Source organism: Panthera onca, chromosome B3 (genome assembly GCF_046562875.1).
Source record: "Panthera onca isolate mPanOnc1 chromosome B3, mPanOnc1 haplotype 2, whole genome shotgun sequence".
In the NCBI taxonomy this organism is placed as follows: domain Eukaryota; kingdom Metazoa; phylum Chordata; class Mammalia; order Carnivora; family Felidae; genus Panthera; species Panthera onca.
Window position 1 is genome coordinate 86,275,148 of NC_138344.1, and position 21,467 is coordinate 86,296,614.

Below are 21,467 nucleotides of genomic sequence, written 5' to 3' on the forward strand. Positions count from 1 at the left end.
AGCGGCCTCCAGCGCTGGCCTTCAGCCTCCAGCCCACGACTCGGGGGGCGCCGCAGCCCAAGACTTCGGGGCGCACTGCGCCCAGGGGGCCAGGAGAGGAGAAACGTCGAGCTCCCGTTCTTTCACGGCCTTTCTTCCTTTACTTTTCTTTGTTTTCTCATATCTTCCTTCCTCTGCCTTTCCTTCGATCGTTACATTATTAATCAGGAAATTGATTCACAACTCCCACGGCGTCCGACCCTAAGGAGGTAGGGGCCCTGGGACCACCTTACCAGCCTTGTCTGGCAGTTTCGGGCGGAGAAATCTCAGGTTCCGGGCCGCGCCCTGGCCCAATGTTTGTACTGAAAAAAAAAAAAAATTCTAGTGTAATATTTTAATCCCAATTCTTTATCTCGGGGTTTGTCCTTTCCCTTACTGCTCCTGGAGCCGCCGCCGGGTTTCTGAGCGGCCTGGGGCTCAGGCCTGGCTGGCCCGCAGCCGGATGTCGGAGCCGGAGCTGTTCCCTACCCGGCCTTGCCCTCGGGCGACAAAACCGTCCTTCTGGCCTAGAGCTAGCGTCGCCTTGCCAAAATCAACTAGCATTTTCATGTATTCAAATGAGAAAGGTTGGGAAGGGCTACCTGCTCTCTTGGGCAATCCCTAGCCTTGGAAGGAAGGAGTAAGCGTCCTATCGGTACCTGCAGAGAACTGGAAACTTCCCTTCCTCGACGCCCGAGTAGCGAGTAGCCGACGTGGCGCCCCCACCCAGGCTGGGTCCCCAGGCTGTCGCGCATCTCTAGGCAGCTGTGTTCCCCAAGTTACCAACCGTCACCTCCAGCGAGAGGAAGTGCCCGGTCCCAGCTAGCCTCTCCTCACCCCTGTGCACCTCTTCCGCTCTGTCTCTGCTCAGTGCCGCCCATACTTTCCTCTGGCTACTTAAAAACTGCTAGGGTTGGGGTCCTAGAAGGACTGGGAAGTGCATGCTTCAGACACTGAGTTGGAAAATTAGGGGTGATGTGACAAAGTTTAGGCCTGACAGCAGAGAGGGAAGAGAGTGGTTGGGGCCCTACTGTGTGCCACGGACTAGATGGAGTGCTTTGAGATCCGGGCATTTGCCCCATCTGCTGCCCCAGGTGTGTAAGAGCTGGGAGCCTGAAAGCCTGAGAATTGACTCCACCCCACTGGCAGAAGCTGGCGCTAATGGGGAGCCAGTGGGGGAGACCAAGAGCCTCAGAAAACTTTAGAATGTTATCTCTCTCCTGGAGGCTGCCAGCTTAAACCTAAATCCTTCCCTAAGGTGGAGGAATATTTAGCTTCTCAGTCCCTTAACTCCACCCCCCAACCTACCCATCCTCCCCCACCCAACACCCCCCCCCCCCCCCACACACGTATATCCAGGAGCTTTCCCACGGCCCCTCACTTGGCCCTGGTGGTTTAACTTTGGCTATTCAAATGTGATTGGCCTCAAATTTACATAGTTTTTTTTAACAGATGCTTTTGTAACAATCATATAAATCATATCCTACACATGGGGCAAAAAAAAAAAAAAAGGTAAAAATGCATTCTAGCCAGGCTTTTTTCATTGTACGGTCTTCCTCATCACCACCCCCCCCCCAAGTTTAAAATTGTGGATTGGACTGACAAAAAGACTAATTTATTGGCATGGCTAGAGGAAGATTGCATTCATTATTTAAAACTAAAATTCGACTGAAAGACATTGTTGAGTGGCTGCTTCTGGACTTCCAGCAGCTATTCCAGAGGTAACATCAGAAGAAGCAAAAGCAGTGCATTTGTTTGAAGTTGCTTTTCCTTGTCCTATGGGCCACAGAGTAAAACTCACCTTGTCGTGAGTTTGTTTCTAAACAGAAACACTGGGAAGAGGCCTCCTTGTCAGCTTTCTCTTTTGCTGGGATACCAGCAAGATTTGCAGTAACTTTGACAACTTCCTGAATGCAGCTCTCCTGGATGTCTACTTTAAATGGATCCAAGTAAGGAAATGAGGCTGCCAGCACTGGGCTTTACCTGTGGTGGTAAGTCAAGCCTAGCTTCCGGGGATGTGTGGTGAGGACGTTGCAGACCTTCCCAACCAGCTGAGCTCTGCTCTCCTTAGGTCCTCATCTTAATCTACATTCCTACCAAGGTTGTATCATTCTGAACAACATATTCCATTTGTGTCATTTTCATTTTGTTTTATCTCCCCCCCTGGACTAGAAGATCTCTGGGGGTGGGGTCCACAGTCCCCACTGCCAAAGCAGAGCCTGGAGCATAGTAGACTTTCAATAAAGATTTGTTGACTCAATCAATAAACTAACTGCCCCAATCCAGATGCTGGCCAGGCTGGCATCTGGTGAGAAAAGATGCTGGAGCCTAGAAACCTTATCCACTGAACTCCAAAGTCTCCAATTGAGAGAGGACCTTAGGGAATCCTCTTAGCTGGGGAGGGTGGCGGGGGGGTGGGGAGGATGGTTATTTAACAAATGGACTGACAGACTTACAGTGAAATGGATGGACAAATGCTTCTGGCAGAAAGGCAGGGGTCTCAGAGCCCTGAATCCCTGGGCTTCCAGACCAACTGGGCGTGGCTCTTATCCTGGCATCCATGCTTGATATTAACCCAAATCGTCAGGGTGACATGATCAAATTGGAATGCCCCCACCTCATTGGTTTCTGGAATTAAGCAGCATGGGCACTACCACCCACCCCCACACTCACGTGCTTGCCTATCCAGGGCGTTCAACGTGCGACCAAAGGCAAATATTTCACTTTTCCCTCGTTGTGAAAAGGCAGCAGCCGAGCCTTTCCATAGCAGATATTGATTAAAAGTTAAAGAACCCCATCAACTTTCCATCAAGCAAAATGTTTCTCTCAGGGCTGTAAAGGAAACGTCCGTGTTTGAATAATACGTTTAAATTGGCAAGCAAACGAAGCGGAGCCCATGCACTGGGAAGGAAAAGCCTTGCAGCAGGGCTCTCTCTTAGTCCGGGGCGGTGTGCCCGCCTAAAAGCGTGTGGCGCGCTGCGTTCCCACCCTGGCGCTGGAGGGCGCCTGGGGAGCAGGCGGTGGTGGTTTGGTCCGCGGGGTCTGCGCGTCGAGAGCGACTGACATGATCCTTCCGGGTGCCCGGCACTCTGTGGGCCTTGGCGGTGGCAGCGTGAGTGAAATTATCAAGCATTTACCCGAATTGCCTCCCTGTCTTTAGGATCCAAAGCATTTTATTCCACACGCTTTCTCTGTGTGATGTCATGATTTTCTGAAAGGTCCACTAAACCTCTCAAAATATGCTGTGTTGTTGCAAGGTATTAACTGGAGGCCTCTCGTGTCAACTTCTCCTCCTGAAGTTTTATTTGCCATGAAAGCATGCGTGGGAATCCTTGAGAGAGGAAGCCCATCTGCCTCCTTTTCTGGGCTCCTGTCACTACCTGGAAACTACCTGGCAGGCGATAGCGCAGCTGCATCTGGAGTCCTTGATGTGCGGCCCCCCTTCCCCTAACGCGTGCTGGGTGGTGTGGGGCTAAGCCCTGGCCGGGATGCTACCTGGGATCTGTGCCCCAAGCTCCTTTCAGACCACACTTTCTTCCCATGGCCGCACCCCACCGGACCCAGGTTCCTGACTACTGGGAAAGGGGCTCAGAAGTCAGGTCGAGCCCCACTGGCCTTGGAGACTTAGGGAGCTAGCAGATCCGGAGTAGGTTTCTCTTTCAACGCTTTCGATGATGAAGTCTGTGGCGTAGATCCCACTCTCCTCACCCGACTCGTCTCCTCCTGCCAAAATACCTTCTATTGTGAATCTCTAGACTCCTCTGACCTCCTCATGACCCTCCTCTCACACCCTGCCAAGAGAAGTGGTTTCAATAAATAAAGCACAGTGGTCGGGTTGAAGGTCAGTTTACATTGGGGCAGAAGCTTCTAAACCTCCTGCAGGTGCTGGAATGGGAATAAACCAGACCATCATCCTAAGAGATGAGAGGATATGAGGAGATATGAACCGGGTCTCAGAGTGGGTAGCGGTGGCCCTGATCCAGTCATGAATTTGTGGTCCAACCATTCGAACTTGAGTTTCTGGGGAACCCGGTCAGATCCTTCCGGCCTCAGGTTCCCCTTTTTCCAAAAGAGTAGCTTGGACTGAGGAGGGTTCTGGCAGACGTCAATTGTATGAAGGAATCCTGGAGTGGCTGGCACAGCAGTCAAGCCTGATGCCTCCCACACCCTCACCCCCGGGGAGAGGGGCAGTGATGGGACCAGTACTGGTGTGAACCCAGGAAGGGAACCGTTCTGGTGAAGGGGGTGGGGGGCTGCTTAGCTCTGGGAGTAGCAAAGCGTCCCTCTAGGTGAGGGGCGGATGACGCTGGGAGAACAAGCTAGGAAGAAGAGGTCCCTCCCTTTTGCTCTGGTTTTGTGGTCTATGTTTCATGGTAACTTTTGGGCAAAAGCCTCTCCCTTTTTCACTTCCCGGCAGGAGAGAGAGCAGCGTCTTCCAATTCCCAAGCCCAGGCAAAGCCTCCTTGGATAGGAGGCTGTACAGTGCTGTGCACACTCCTCTGGACAGGGCTGGTCTCTGAGACTGTCTCTCATCACCTAAGTAAGCTCCAGCTTAGCTTGTTTGTGTGACCGATGGGATCAGTAGGGTTTGTGTTTAAGAGCAGGGGATTTGGAATGAGATGTGGATTCTATTCTGTACTCTGCCAGAGACTTGCTCTCTCTGAGCCTCTGTTTTCTCAACTGTTAAATGGGCATATAAAATGGGTAGTACGTACCTCATTCCAGTTGAGCACAGAGTAGGTGTGCTAAATTGTAACAATACAAAGAGCCTTTGCAGAGCTCTGGGAGTCTTGGCGGTGGCTCTGGATGCTGAACACGTAGTGGCAAGTAATGTGGCCCTGCAATCTAGGCACCCTCCCTCCTCCCTCCTACAGGTCTTTTGCTGGTAGTCACCAGCCCAGCTCCCCGGATGTTGTGGTCCCTCTTGGCTACCATTGGTGGAGAGTGGGAGGGAACTTCCTTGGCGGGCTTTGTCTCTTGTTCCATGGCGACCCTGCCTAGAATCCTTTCTCAAATCTCCCTGACCTGACCTTCGGGACGCTCTCTGGGGAGTCAGGGATGGCAGAAGTCAGGCTGCAGAAGCCAGTCTGTGACTCTCCCGAGTCTCTGAGACGGTAGACCTGCCTATAGCAAGCTCAGTCAAGACCTGGGGCTTGGACCCAGGAAGCGTCCCTGTCAGAGAGGTGAAGGGAGTGAGTTGGGCTTTTGGGAGGCCATTCCACCCTTAGCACCTGAATTTGGGGAGTTTGGAGGTAAGAAAGCAGGACTTTGATTCACCCAGACACTTTCTTCTTTCTCCCTTGGACCCTTTGTCCTTTGTGTCCCTTGGACACACCCTTCTTTCTCTCTTTTCCGCTTCCTCTCTCAAGGACAGAGTTAGAAGAAACCACTTAGGACCCATTTGGAAGAGTATCACCTAGAACATTTTCTAAAATCCTCAAAACCCAAGACAATTTTACCGTAAGGAAACTTTTGTTGATATCTTTTAGAATTATTTGACATAACTCTTAATAAAAGGGACTTCCTGGGAGTCCACCTGAAAGGAAGCAAACACACTGGGCTTATGATGGGTCCTTCAAATATTAAAGATGCTGAATATTACCTTGCATGTGCAAGAAAACCTAGCGGGGTGCCAAGGCTTCATTAAGAACAAAACAGTGTTGCATATGAAAAGACCAAATCACAAAAGACTTTCACCAGATATAGATCCATTTGCTGAAATGAAGATTCAGGAGTTGATTCATTCCTCCTGCTCAGGGGTCTTGGAAGAGCTGGAGTTTGGGGGGTGGATCCCTGGGGCTTATATGAACAGCAACCCACATTTCAGACAGGGCTTGGGTGGGTTAAGAAGGTCCTGTGTACAAGATTCTAATGAGTTTTTGAATTCTGTTTCATTTAGTAATCAGAACTAGGTGGATAAAATAAATTATTTCCTTCACCGAAGAACAGAAAAATAGCACATCTTCAAAGCTTATTAAGTTTTTTGGCCTGGTACTGGGAGAGGTGCATTCAGAAGTGGGCTGGTACACAGAAATCTCAGGCTTTGAGCAATTTCTGGCTAAATGCAGCTTCTGTTTTTACAGCTTACTTAAGGAGAGCTGTTAGTTTTTCTAAGCATAAACCAGGCATTGGTTCTCTAAGCTCAATGTTTAGGCTACAAAGCACATCCAACAGTCTTACATACCTACCTTTAGAAAAGGAATGGTTTTGACCTCAAACTCAGCAAACTCTCTAGTGCATTACCATACTTGAAGAACACCTAAGCAAAGCCCTTTGGAAGTGTAAAGGGTAATTGGAATGCTAAATACCAACCACTGTGTCCTAGCAAAAGAAATCCTTAATTCTCAGCCAGGTACACCTGCTTTGGACCAGGCTTATTAGTGTTATTTGTATCGTTTCTTTTCAAATGGATAGTTTCACTCACAGTTTTCTTTCTGCTCAGTGCTTGCTATTTTTATCTTACCTTAAAAACCCTGAGATCAGGCCTGGCGCCAGACTTTTGAGACACCACAGGGAAGGGTGGTGGCTGACTTCCCACAGGCCCTTTCTGAACTCCATAAGCTCAGATGTCAGAATCATGGCAGAGTTCAGGGTCTGGAGGGAGGCCTAGCATATGTTGAGTAGATCACCAAGGGTAAAGTAGGGTGAGCAGGGTGTGAGGAGAAGGCTGGGGGTAAGCAATGCCAAGGGAGGACCTTAGGACAAGGGAAAGCTGTCTCACTGCATTAGTGTCTGTGGATTAAAGCAGTACAGGCAACTTTGGGTAATAGACTTTGTTGGTTATTCTCTGTTTTTCTCCCAAGCTCTCTCTTCTACTCTATCCCCTGCCTTTGTTTTCTGCACATGTCATGCAGTTTTCCTTGTCTTTGGGCTTCCGATTGGGTTTGGTCAATGTGGGAGCAATGGTGCAGGAATGATGGGCATCTAGCAAATGACATCCAGCAAAATGGCAACAGAAATCTGAGTGATACTATTCTCTCAGTCCCATGCAGGAACTCTATGACTAACCTGGTAATTTGATTGGCAAAAATTGCATACTGTTATTTATTTATTTTTTTTACATTTGTTTATTTTTGAGAGACAGAGAGAGACAGAGCACAAGTGGAGTAGGGGCAGAGAGAGAATGAAACACAGAATCTGAAGCAGGCTCCAGGCTCTGAGCTGTCAGAACAGAGCCCGACATGGGGCTCGAACTCACAAACCGTGAGATCATGACCTGAGTCAAAGTTGGACGCTTAACCGACTGAGCCACCCAGGTGCCCCTGCATACTGTTATTTTGATTTACACTTCTGAATGTAAATTACTATTGAATTACTACCGAAGTTGAGTATTTTCATATTTCTATTAGCCATAAGTATGTCTTCTTTTAGGAACTGCCTTTCCACACCTCTATTAGCCAGTTTAAAATTTTGAGTACTTTTCTATTTCTCATAAGAAGAATATTGATCCATTGTCATAAATGAGTTTTTCACTAGGTTTTCATTTGCATTATAGTTTTGTTTAATATCTTTATTTTTTATTAAAAAATTTTAAAGTTTATTTATTTATTTTGAGAGAAAGAGAGAATGAGCAGGGGAAGGACAGAGAGAGAGGGAGAGAGAGAATCCCAAGCAGGCTCTGCACTGTCAGTACAGAGCCAGATGGGGGGCTGGAACTCACAGACCATGAGATCATGACCCGAGCCAAAACCAACAGTTGGACACTTAATCAACTGAGCCACTCAGGCATCCCTAATTTTGTTTATGTTCAATGAATAGATGCTTTAAAAAAATCTACCAATATTTTAATTAGAGTTTTTACCTTTTAGGGTTTAATGCTTATAAGTCTTATGTACACCTGTTATTCTTACATATAACAAAATCTTGCATCCAATTGGAATTTATTTTGATACATAATACAAAGTCAAGATATAATTTTAATTATTCATTTTCCAAAAAGACTTTTGGGCAGGCCCTAATTATGAGGGAACTTGAATTATCTTTGGAGAACTTTGTTTGGAATTTATTCTGTGAGGATACTTTGGAAGTATAGAAGCTGAATCTTTGGATCATCCTTTGCTTGCTATGCAGTGAATCCAATAGGAGGCTCCGAAAGTAGATGACAAGAGGGCTGATAAGGTGGTGGTTTGAGAGTGACAAAAACTAGATGAAATCATAGTGTTTCTTTTTTTCTTTTCTTTCCTTAATGTTTATTTATTTTTGAGAGAGAGAGAGAGAAAAGTAAGAAGGGGCAGAGAGAGAAAGAAGAGCACAGAATCTGAAGCAGGCTCCAGCCTCTGAGCTGTCAGCATGGAGCCCGATGTGGGGCTTGAACTCACGAACCGTGAAATCATGACTTCAGCTGAAGTCAAATGCTCAACCGACTGAGCCACCCAGGCACCCCTGAAATTATAGTGTTTCAATGATTGTTTAAGTAATTTTATGCTACTCTTTGAGTCTAATGCCCTTTTCTAGAAGATAGGACCCAAAGTATTAACATTTTCATATGGAGGCATTACAATATCAACAATAAATTTGAAATGCCTTTAGATCAGTAACTATTATTCCTTCTCTTCCTCTTCTTCCTTTTTCTTTCCATTCCTCCCTCCTCCCCCATTCTTCTTTCCTCCCTTCCTCCCTCCCTCTCCTCTCCCCTTCCTTCCTTCCTTCCTTCCTTCCTTCCTCCCTCTCTCTTTTCTTTCTTCCTTCCTCCCTCCCTTCCTCCCTCTCTCTTTTCTTTCTTTCTTTCTTTCTTTCTTTCTTTCTTTCTTTCTTTCTTTCTTTCTTTCCTTGAATAGAGTTCCTAGCACAGAACTGATTACTAGCTATGGGACCCAAGGCAAATCCTTAATCTCTCTGAACATCAGTACCTTATCTATAAAATGAAGCTAATAGCATCTAGCTCATGGATTGTATTATCCTATAACATGGATATCTGAATGGTTAGCTACCATTTTGTATTATAAAAAGTATTAATGAACAATATTTATTTCCATTCATTCATTTAAATTGCTTCCTGACCATATGGTAGTCACATTTCAGAGCTACATTAATTTAAAATTTTTTTCCATTTTAGGAACATGGCTTATATGTTATTTTTATGTAGCATCCAGGATGGCACCAAGAACAATTTGCACTAAGCACTTTCGTTATTTGCTTATTATCTTAATTAGCATAAAAATAATGTTCTTATTGTCCTTTAGACAAGGTTACTTGTACACTTAGGGTGAAGCTGCCCTCAAGAAGTATCCACAAGTCAGTGGTGGGTGCAATGAAACTTCAGGCGACTACAGAGAAATCTACAGAGATCTACAGAGAAAGATCTACTGTGGGATGCTTCTCATCCTGTGGGCACTCAGCAGCCATTTTGAATTCCTTATGTTGGGGAGTAAGGCAACAAACCTTCCAGGTTAGATTATCATCTCCATTTGACAGAGCAGGTTGCAGAAACTCGGGGAGCATAGTAACTGGCGCAGTTAGCAAGGCTGGGGTCCCTACCTGGCTCTGTGTGCCTCTAGTGGGGGCTTGCCTCAGGGAGGCCTGACGATAGCTGAGCACACCTGTCTCCACAGCAGGGCTGCTCCAAGGCCCAGCACCAGGGGATTGTGCAGCAGAGCGTTCTTTTCTCTTGAATTTCTGGGAAGCATCAATATCATACAGGACTTCCAGATGATTCTATCTGCCACTTTCCTCATCTCATTTATTGGTTGCCATAGTATTTGGAAGGATAGACATTGGTAGAAAGTAGAGAAATACAAAATAAACGTTTGAGGGCCATTAAGTACCAGGCACTGAGCAAAGCACTTTCATTTACATGATGGCATTTAATTGGTTTCTCTTTGGGCTCCTTTGAACAATGGTGAAACATAACACAAGAAAATAAATAAAACAGAAAATAGTGCTTTATCACAGAGAAAACTCCAGCAGCCATCAACAAGGTTAAAATACAGAACAGTGCTAGCACCTCAGGACTCCTCCTTGTAAGTGTCCGCCTAAACACCATCACCTTCCTCACTACCAAGTTGACTACTATTTTGGCTTTTATGGTTATTACTTTTTTTTGTATTTCTTTGTAACACATCAGCTGAGCATGCATCCATCAGCACTATAGTTTTGCTGTCTTGGTTTTTAAATATTATATGGATGGAATTGTACAGTGTGTACTCCTTGTGTTTGGCCTCTTAGCTCACAGAGATTGATCTATGTTGTTTCCCACACATGAAGGTTGTTCACACCCTTAATGTTTAGTACTGCATTTTATGAATATAGCACAATTAATTTATGCACTCTACTTTTTTTTTTAACGTTTATTTGTTTTTGAGACAGAGAGAGACAGAGCATGAACGGGGGAGGGTCAGAGAGAGAGGGAGACACAGAATCGGAAGCAGGCTCTGAGCTGTCAGCACAGAGCCCGAAGCGGGGCTCGAACTCACTGACCGTGAGATCATGACCTGAGCCGAAGCCGGCCGCTCAACCAACTGAGCCACCCAGGCGCCCCAGCACTCTACTTTTAAAAAGTTTTTAAGAATTTATTTATTTTGAGAGAGAGAGAGGGAGAGAGAGAAAACCCCAAGCAGGCTCTGCACCGTCAGCACAGGGCACAATCTCACCAACCATGAGATCATGACCTAAGCAGAAATCAAGAGTCAGAGGCTTAACTGGCTGAACCACCCAGGCACCCTTTTATGTGCACTACTTTTCATGGACATTTGGATCCATACCGGTTTTAAGCTATTATGAATGAAACTGCTATGAATATTAGTGTACATGTTTCTTGGTGCCTGTTCACATGCATTTCTATTGGGAGTGGGATTGCTGGGCCATAGAGTATGGATATATTCAACTTTAATAGATAATGCCAACTACTGCTTATGACCTTTCTTATCTTGGACATCAGAAACTGAATATGCTGAATCCAGGATTTTAGTAGGAACTCTCCAGAATTCTGAATCTCATGCCTTTGATTTCAAGATTCTTTTTATGAGTTGTGCTCTAGGTGCAGGGCATGGGAAATACCCCTGAAATGTACTCTTAATTGGCATTTAGTGCAGGCATACAGTTTAAAAGTATAGCAAAAAAAAAAAAAAAAAAAAAAAAAAAAAAAAAAAAGTTTTAAGTTTCCCGGTTCAGCATTATTGGTTTAAATGTACATGACTGCCAAATAAGCAGTTGGTTAAATTGGGCAAAACTGGCGATGTGGGAAACTCCAGTCCAGGAGGGTCTTTGGGACCAGCCACTTCATGCACGGGAAAACAAAGATCGTTCAGTGTGGGGTTAGGGCTTCGAGCCCAACGGCGCTCTTGCAGCTGCTTCTGCTAGGCAGAAACGCGCGGGCTGGGACGGGTAGCGCGGAGGGATCCACAAGAGTCTTCCTTGCTCCTGGGCTGCGGTGCGGAGTAGGACGCGCGGATTGTTGCCGAGCAACGGAGCGCGGTCTCCCTTCCCGTGGGGGCTATCGGAGCCCACCCGGCCGCTCCGCCCCAGGAAGGCCGGTTGGATACACCGCGGCAGTGCCAAACTTCTCGCCACCTGCAGGGGAGCAGGGGCGTCCTCACCGGCCGGTGAGAGGTGGACCGGGCTCGGGTGACTTACTCTGGGACTCTGGGAAGTAGAGGCTGTGATTTTTGGGCGGAGCTATCGTGTCCCCTTCCGCCTCTTTAATCCAAACTAATCTCTGAGAATATCAAGGTAGAAAATAAGGCTGGTGTAGAAGAAGGGATTGGGGCAGGAATAGGGGTTGGGGTGCTGTCGGGAAGGGTGAAAACCTGGTGGAAGGGAAAGATAGTGACGGCCGGGCTGTAGGGAAAGGAAAAGGAGTGAGGAAGGCAGAAGACAGGGAGGAATCAGGGACTGTGGGGAGGGAGTAAGGTCACAGTGGAAGGAATTTAATTTCCAACGCCCTGACCTTTCCTATGTCCCTTGACAAGGGCTGGTTGTTTTGGACAAACCTTAAGCGCCATTAGGTGAACCCCCCCACTGATGTCAACGCGTCTCATTTGGGAATAGTAAGCTGTTTCTTGAGTGTGACCCAAAAACTCTGGTGGGCTGTGGGACACTGTAGGCTTAATGCAAGGATTATCTAGCATCTAAGGCCACAGATCCACAGTGAAACTATGCTGACTGCCACAGCAGGAGTTTAAAGGAGTTCAATAGTTCTTTTAATTATTCAACATTCAAATGTAAGAGTTCAGTAAATTGGTTTTTCCTATTTACAGCTTTATAAAGGTATAATTTATATTTCCTAAACTGCACAGAATGTACAGATAGTAGTATAATGTATTGCAGTGTAGTGTACAGGTGCACAGTTTGACAGATGTGTATAACCTCTGAAACAATTACTGCAATCAAGATTACCAAACCTTTTTTTTTTTTTTTTTTTCCAAATTTGAACTTAAATTCCTTATAACTGAATCTTTTCATTCCTCTGCTCCCTTTGGTATCCACCCCTGTTCTCAGCTGCACCTACATCGCCCAACCAACTACTGGTCTACTATGTGACACCACAGAATAAGTTGCATTTTCTAGAATTTTATATAAATGGAAGCATACAAGATATACTGTTTTGTGTCTGGCTTCCTTTATGCAGCATGATGGTTTGCTAGGACCTTTGCCTTGATTACTGTACTTTATAGTAAGTTTTGAGATTGGGTAGTGTAGGTCCTCCAGTTTTTTTAAATATCATTTTAACCACTTAAAGTTATTTGAATTTGTACATGCATTTTAGAATCAGCTTGCTATTCTATAAAAAAAGGTCTGCTGGAATTTTGATTCAGATTGCATAGAATCTATACATCTATTTGGGGAGAATTGCCATTTAAACAATGTTGAGTCTTCTAGTTAACAAACATGGTTTGGAGTTTTATGTAGGTCTTTAATTTCTCTTAGCAATGTTTTGTAAAGTTCAGTGTAGAGATTTTGGGCATCTTTTGTTAGATTAATTCTCAAGTATTTTATGTCTTTTTGGAAATTATTTTCCCATTGTTTGATGTTGGCATATTAAAATACAGTTGATTTTGTATGTTAACATATTTTATAATCTTGATAAGTCACTCATTAGTACTAGTAATCGTTTTGTAGATTCTTTGGGATTTTTGACCTAAAAATCACGTCATCTGCAAATAGGAACTGTTTTTCCTTTCTAATCGATTCCTTTAATTTCTTTTCCTTGCCATATTGCAATGGCTAGGACCTCCAGCATAATGTTGAATAGATGTGGTCAGAGTTGAGGCACTATTGCCTACTTTTCAATTTCGGTAGGAAAGGAAAAATATAATGTTAAGCTGTAAGGTTTTTGTAAATTCTCTTAATCAGATAGAAGGTGTTCCCTATGAAGTATATTTGCCCAGAGTTATTTCTTTATTATTATCATGCATGAGTATTGGATTTTGTCAAATAATTTTCCTCTACCTATTGAAATGATCATATATTTTCTTTTCTTCCATTTTCTGTTAATACTGTGAACGATATTGATTGCCAAATGTTAAATTTTTCAACCTTGGGATAAACTATATGATCAGAATATATTATACTTAAAAATATATTTTTTGGTATGATGTGCTAATATTTTATTAAAGATTTTTGTGTCTATATTCATGAGGGATATTGGTGACATAACTTTCCTTTTAATAAATGCTTTTGTGAGGTTTGGTATTAGGTTATGTAAGTCTCAGAAAATAAGTTCCTTCATCCTCTGTTTTCTGAAAATATTTCTGTTGTTTCTTTCTTGAGTGTTTGAGAGAACCATCTGTGCCTGGAGGTTTATTTGTGGTAAGATTTTTGGTAATGAATAAGTTTATTTCATATAGTAATATTAAGATTTTCTGTTTCTTATGCTAATTTTGGTAAATTGAAATTTTCAAGGATTTGATCATTTTATCTAAGTCGTTGAATTTGTTGATATAAAGTTGTTTATCATATTTTCTTATTATCTTTAGGACCTGTAGTGAAAAGCCCTTTTCTATTCTTGATATTGGTGATTTTGTTCTCTCTCATGTATTCTTAAACCGTTTAGGTCGGGGTTTTCAGAATTTTGTTGATGTTATTAAAGAACCAGCTCTTGGTTTTGTTAATTTTCTCAAGTATTTTTCTGATTTATGTCCTTATACTTATATTCTTCTGTTTATTTTGGATATACTTTACTCCTCTTTTTCTAGATTCTAAATGTAGGACCTTAGGTTATTAATTTTAGACCTTTCTTCTTTTTGATTTAAGCATTTAAGCTGTACTTTTCCTTTTGATCACTACTTTAGCTGCCCCTGATACATTTTGATGTTGTATTTTCACTATTATTTAGTCTAAAATATTTTCTAAGATTTAATAATATTTTTTGTATTCCATTTTACTATTGACTTTTTCATTAGATTTCTTTGCATTATTTTAAAAAACTATTTCTCCAAGAATTACAATATACATTCTTAACATTTAACAGTCTAGAGTTAATACTGAACTAGTTCACATAAAATGCAGAACCCTTACAAACATAGTTACCTTACCTACCCCATCCTAGTCTTTTTGGTTCTTGTTATATGTTTTACATCTAGATACAAACCCCCCAACAATACCATGGGATTTTCATACAATTAAATAAAAAAAAAGACTAAAAAAATGGCCTTTTAAACTTACCCAGATATTTGCCAGTTCTGACCTTCATTCAGTCCTGAAGATTCAGATTTTCCTCTTGTACAATTTCCCATCAGTCTGAAGAAATTTCGTTAGCATTTCTTATAGTCTGCTGGTAAGTAATTCTTTTAGTTTTCTTGTATCTGATTATGTCTTCAATTTGCCTTCATTTTTTTTTATTTAAAAAAAAATTTTTTTAACATTTATTTATTTTTGAGACAGAGAGAGACAGAGCATGAGCAGGGGAGGGGCAGAGAGAGAGGGAGACACAGAATCTGAATTCTGAGCTATCAGCACAGAACCCGACGCGGGGCTCGAACTCATGGACTGTGAGATCATGACCTGAGCCGAAGTCGGACGCTTAACCGACTGAGCCACCCAGGCGCCCCAATTTGCCTTCATTTTTAAAAAAATGTTTATTTTTGAGAAAGAGAGAGTGAGTGGGGGAGGGGCAGAGAGAGAGAGAGGGAGACAGAGGATCTGAAGCAGGCTCTGTGCTGACACCAGAGAGCCTGATGCGGGGCTTGAACTCACAAACTGTGAGAATATGACCTGAGCCAAAATCAGATGCCTGAGCCACCCATGTGCCCTAGTTTGCCTTCATTTTTTAAATAATATGCTTGCTAGATATATAATCTGGTGTTGACAATTCTTTGTTTTGTTTTAGCATTATAAATCTTTTTTCACTATTTTGGTTTCTTTGTTTTTTGCCTTTAAATTTTTTAAAATTATATCTATATATATATACACGTATATATATATATATATATATATACGTATACGTATATATATATACGTGTATATATATATACGTGTATATATATATACACATATGTATGTATATATGTATATATATTTGTATATATATATATATAGAGAGAGAGAGAGAGAGAGAGAGAGAGAGAGAGAGGGAGAGAGCAAGCATGGGAGAAGGGCAGGGGGAGAGAGAGAATCCCAAGCAGTCTCCACGCTCATTGAGGATCCACAACCCTGGGATCATAACCTGAGCTTATATCAAGAAATGGATGTTCAACCCACTAAGCCACCCAGGTGCCCAGTTTCAGTGGTTTTTGATGGGAAGTTTATGGTCATTTGAATTGTTTCCCTATAAACAATGTTTTTCTCTGTAGGCTCTCAGTATTTTATCTTCGTCTTTGATTTCCAGTAGCTTACATGTGGTTTTCTTTGGTTCTATCTTGCTTGGAATGTGCTGAGTTTCATGATTCCATAAATTTATATATCTCTTCATATTTGAGACATTATTTCTTCTTCTTCTTTTTCTTCTTCTTTTTTACAGTTTTAAATGTTTTATTTATTTTTGAGATAGACAGAGAGGGAGAGAGACAGAGCACAAGTGGGGGAGGGGCAGAGAGAGAGGGAGACACAGAATCCGAAGCAGGCTCCAGGCTCTGAGCTGTCAGCACAGAGTCCAACGCGGGGCTGGAAGTCACAAACTGGGAGATCATGACCTGAGCTGAAATAGGACGCTTAACTGACTAAGTCACGCAGGCACCCCAAGACATTATTTCTTTAGGTATTTTTTCCATCCCATTTTCCCCTCTCCTTTTGTGATACTGCTTACCTATATGTTATAGCTGGTGATACTGCTTCACAAGGCTCTAAGGCTGTTCCCCATGACACTTCCCCCAGCTTTTTTCTTTCTCTTTTAAATGCTGGATAATTTCTGTTGATTTATCTTGCAATTCACTGACACCTCCATTTTGTTAGCCAAATTTTTATTGAAAGAATTATACTTTTCAGAGATAAAATTTCTATTTATTTTCATTTCTAAGATTTTCTGTCTTTTTATTCATCTTTAGTATACCTCCCTTTACTTCACTGAGCATAGTTATAATATTTGCCTTAAAGTCCTCATTTAATAATTTCAACTTCTGTGTCATCTCTGGACTAACATCTGTGCCCTTGAGAATGAGTCACATTTTCCTGGATCTTTTTATGCCGAGGACTTTTTAAATTATATCCTGGATATTGTTAATATTTTATTGTGTGGATTCTGGGTTCTGTTTTATGCCTTTGAAGAATGTTGATGTTTTTCATTTGGCAGGCAATTCACCAGGTTGCACTCACTGTAAGCTCTATCTTACTCTTTGTGATTGGAAGTTAAGTTCAGCTAAATCTCACTTCAGCTCTTTAAGCCTTTGTTGTGTTGCTTTGAGTTTGTTCCACATATGCACAGTTCAGAGGTCAGTCTAGACTTGGATGGGGTTTAGACACAGAATTAGGGGATTACCTTCTCTGGCTTTCTCTCCTTTGGGATTTTTTTTCCCTTTCCCTTCAGTGGTGGTTGTTGCCAGGGCTCTTTTCTCTGATTCTTCTGGCCATAATGATGAAGGGCTTTCTATCAAAGTTTTTGCCACCTGCACTATGCCATTTTACAGTATGGATGGCATTTAGGGAAAGGCCACAATAAACTTGGAAACTTACCTCTAGGCCAGTGTTTCCACAAATTTCTACTCTGCTCCCCAGTCCTACTTTTGTTTACTTCTAAGAATCCTCAGGTACTTGTTTTTTATATTTTCCCCAGAGTTTATCAACTCTGTTATTAGTAGGGGATTTTCTGTGGATGTAGATGTGGAACTCCAATAAATTGCTTTTGAAATTGAGACCATGCAACATTTCATATGTCAAAAGCATTATGATAATAATACAACTCTTTTGCTTTCCTATTTTGGCTATTTAAGCAAATTTGATGAAGGAAGTTCAGGAAAGAAAGACAGAACATGGGAGAAGAAAAAGGCAGGGAGAATGTTTTGTTGCTCCATTGCCTGTTCTGTATTTATGTTTGTGTGTATATATGTATATCACAAAGGTTATGGGCATATTCTAGGTACTAGTTATAACAGTAGAGTAAGTTTTTTAGAGACATTGAAATTTCTATAGGCTTCTGAATAGTTTAGAAAAAAAGCTTTTTGTGAGCTTGTCTCTATTTCCTGTATCATTTTTAACCAGCACAATATAAGTGTGAGTTACGATTATTGATATTATTAAGATTCAGGGCAGCAAAACAAATATTATAGAAAGTTTCAAAAATAGAAAAAATACCATTATCTTATTTTCTTAGCAAATTTGTTACAATAATTGTATATTTTCTATTAAGCTTTTTCATAAATTATAATCAATGCATAAACAGATCTCACTTCTACCACTGATACTTCAAAATCAAATAATTGTTTTCAGAATATTTTTATTTTCCTTGCAATGTGAAGATTTTACCAGATGTGATAGACTATCCTTGGACTTAGATGTTTCTTTTGGAACTCTAATGTTGTGCATTGGAAGTTGATATTGATATGAAATTTAGGAAGTGAATTGTGATAATATTTGGCCATGGACCCAAGAGAACCTAAATCTTGTCCTTAATGTGTCACTCCTCCCACTGATGTATCCATGACCATATGTAGAAGAGGTCAAGGCTCCGCATAAGCAGCTGGTGCTTTGGCTCTATTCTCAATATAATAATCTGATGAACTAGGTCTAACATATGAAGGATTCCTTTCCCTGTGTGAGGTGGTTCCATGTAGCTTAGAACCAAGTTATCTGGTGGTCTTCTCTGTTTATTTCTACCTTATTTGAAGTCTAGAGCAGAGTATGGATCTTCTGTTCTGATCGGAGGAATGGCCATACCTGCAAGAATTGGATAGCAACCTGTCCCAGAGTCTAGAGAATTCACTAGTTAGCTCTCTTTGGGCCTTTAGCCATTTTTGGCTGGAGAGCTTTCTCATGTCTGATCATACCTTTGGTTGAGGAAAAAAGGCTGGCTCTTGGTCTTTCTGACTCCCTCACTGAACCTCCTGGGAGAGGAAGAAGAAAAAGGCTCAGAGCTCCAATAATTGGGAAAGAAACAGAGAGTAAAATTACCGCTCAGGTTGCAAAGATTTCAAGCACATTCTGTCCATCTTAAAATGTAAGGTAAATTTAACCTGGATTGTGAGCAGCAGGCTTGGCACCGTATGTAAATTAATACTTTGGTTTTTGGGGACAGCTACATTATTTTTCCTTGAGAATCTCCAAACCAGAACTAGTCTCTTTCTTTCAATAAATTGCTTACCAAGAAAAAGAGAACCTGTTATTTTCCCATGAGATTGGATGTTTAAAAGTTATTTCACATATTTTGTAATGTTGAGGGGTGGGTGAGAAGAAGAAAGGCATCAAGTTTTGATGAACTGGCCCATTTAGCATTGTGATACCATCTACCTTGAAAATACAATAGAAGTTACTGTCAAATTAGAAGTTCTATATCCTATTGGTTTATTTTTACACTTGAAGAGCAACTTTCCTATGAAGAATTCAAGGAAATGTACTGAGAAATGTTAAACAATGAACACTTGATAAACTTCAATAGTAAACCAAGGGCCTGAGAGAAGTTGGGAAGGGAATACAAAACAGGAACTAAGAAACAAAAGGGAAGTGCATTGGGAGAGTCAAGTCAGATTCTCATCAGGTATTAATGTGCTTCTGTTCTGTGCTCTCTTCTAGTTACTGCCTTTCAGTCTTTTGTAGGAAGAAATGCAGATGGTGTCAGTGTGAGCATATTACCACCTGTGTAAACAATAATAGCCAAAACACTATGAGGAGGATTATGCAGCATTTTTTAAAAAGAGAAACTTCCTTAAGGGTTTTAGAAATCATTTCTAATATTCATATACTATAGGACAGGAAAGAGGCAACAGCATATTATTTTCACTTTTTCTTTCTTTTAAAAAATTTTAAAAGTTTATTAATTTATTTTGAGAGAAAAAGAGAGAGGGAGAATCCCAAGCATGCTCTGCACTGACAGGTCTGTGGGGCGGATCTCACAAACTGTGGGATCATGATCTGAGCTGAAATCAAGAGCTGGACACTTAATTGACCGAGCCACCCAGATGCCCCTATTTTCATTTTTTAACGTGAAATCTGGTTATGGATAGAGCTGAACTGTTCGAGGTCTAGGCATTGGTGGAGACGGGTAGAGAAAGAAAGCCTGTTGATGAGGTGAGCCCTCTGCCATGTAACAGGGTCTTCTGATTGAGAATCAACAGCGGATATTAGAGATTAAAAGCAACATGACTATATTTGCTAGATAGGATGTTTTGTTCATATTGCCCATAATACATGGTAAATGAAGATATCTAATTATAAAGATAATGTTTTTATGAATTAATGTAAGCCCAATCAAGAAGGTGGATAAGATGATAAGCAAAGAAATGCAGGGGCACCTGGGTGGCTCAGTTAAGAGGCCAACTTGGGCTCAGATCATGATCTCACAGTTTGTGAGTTCAAGCCCTGCGTCGGGCTCTGTGCTGACAGCCCAGAGCCTGGAGCCTACTGTGGAGTCTGTGTCTCCCTCCTCTCTCTTTCTCTCTCTCTCTCTCTCTCTCTCTCTCTCTCTCTCCCTCCCTCCCTCTCTCTCTCTGCCCCTTCCCTGCTTGTGCTTTCTCTCTCTGAAAAATAAATAAATAAAAACATTAAAAAAAAAGAAATGCAAAGTAAAATAAGAAAATATTTTCTACATTTAGTCTTAAATCCATCTTATTTTGGTACGTGGCTTAAAATGAGATATAATCCCCGCCCCCCCCCCCCCCCCCAATAATCAACCAATTGCCTCAGCACAGTTCACTGAATAACTCTTTTCTTGACAATTTAATGCTGTCTTTACACTATAACTCATACTGTTTTTATTTTTTTTTTTTTTAAATTTTTTTTTTCAACGTTTTTAATTTATTTTTGGGACAGAGAGAGACAGAGCATGAACAGGGGAGGAGCAGAGAGAGAGGGAGACACAGAATCGGAAACAGGCTCCAGGCTCCCAGCCATCAGCCCAGAGCCCGACGCGGGGCTCGAACCCACGGACCGCGAGATCGTGACCTGGCTGAAGTCGGACGCTTAACCGACTGCGCCACCCAGGCGCCCCAACTCATACTGTTTTTAATTCTTTTCCTCAGTCTACTTGATGATTCTAGCAGTCGTATTTCAGTTTTAATTCTTATATCTGTATAAGTTTTAATTGTCTTGTTAGAAAAGTGCTCCCTCATTTCTCTTTTTCAAAACTTTGCCTGTCTATCCTGTTTGTTATTTCAAATGAACCCAGAATTATTTTTCAGATTTCAAAAATATAATTTTTAGATTTTGATTATGATGGCATTAAACCAATACAGTATTTTGGGAAGATCTGATATAATTATAATATTTGATTTTTTCACCAAGGGACAGTAACTCTCTATTTAGTAGAATCTTTCTTCTGTGCCCTTTAGTAAAAATTTAAAAATGTATTCATGCAGTTTCAGCACATTTCTTGTTATGTTCATTGCTAGATACTCTTTAAAAAAAACACAAATGGAATTTTATCACTATGTTTTTGAATGGATCATTTGGTATAAAGGAAGTTAATTGGGTTTTGTATAAAATTTAAAAAAGTTTAAATGCCTTGCAGAAATCTATTGTAATTCTAAATAGTTCTTTGATGTTTAGATCTTCCAGGTAGACAATCATATTTGCAAATCATGATGATATTCCAGAGATGTTTCTGCTTTAGTATTTTTTTCCCAAAGAGCCTTGGCCTTAGGCAAATTAACTAAAACAAATTAGTTTTTTCAATTCATTTTTTTCTGCTTTTGTTTTCATTATTATTATCATTTCATCATTTCGTATTTTACCTTTATTTCTTAAAACTCTCCTCTTGTTGGCTTCTGTGAACTTTGTTCTCCCCATTTTCCTCTCTGTTGCTCCTGCTCATCCCACCTCCCACAGATGCGTGTGCCCCAGAGTCTGTCGTTGGGCCCTTTTCTGTTTACACTTCTTGTTAGCCTGGCTTTTGTTAATGACCTCAGAGCTCTCAGGATCTGAAAATCCAC

The 21,467-nt window shown here is 41.7% G+C and overlaps 1 protein-coding gene across 1 annotated transcript in view; it reads left to right on the plus strand.

The window, feature by feature from the left end:
* The first annotated feature begins 11,434 nt into the window (after nucleotides 1-11,434).
* The window catches only part of TTC6 (tetratricopeptide repeat domain 6), a 201,928-nt gene continuing 191,895 nt past the window's right edge, over nucleotides 11,435-21,467 (plus strand). The window contains exon 1 of the mRNA XM_060619579.3: nucleotides 11,435-11,558. The gene's annotated coding sequence lies outside the window, so the exon portion shown is untranslated. The remainder of the gene's footprint in view (nucleotides 11,559-21,467) is intronic.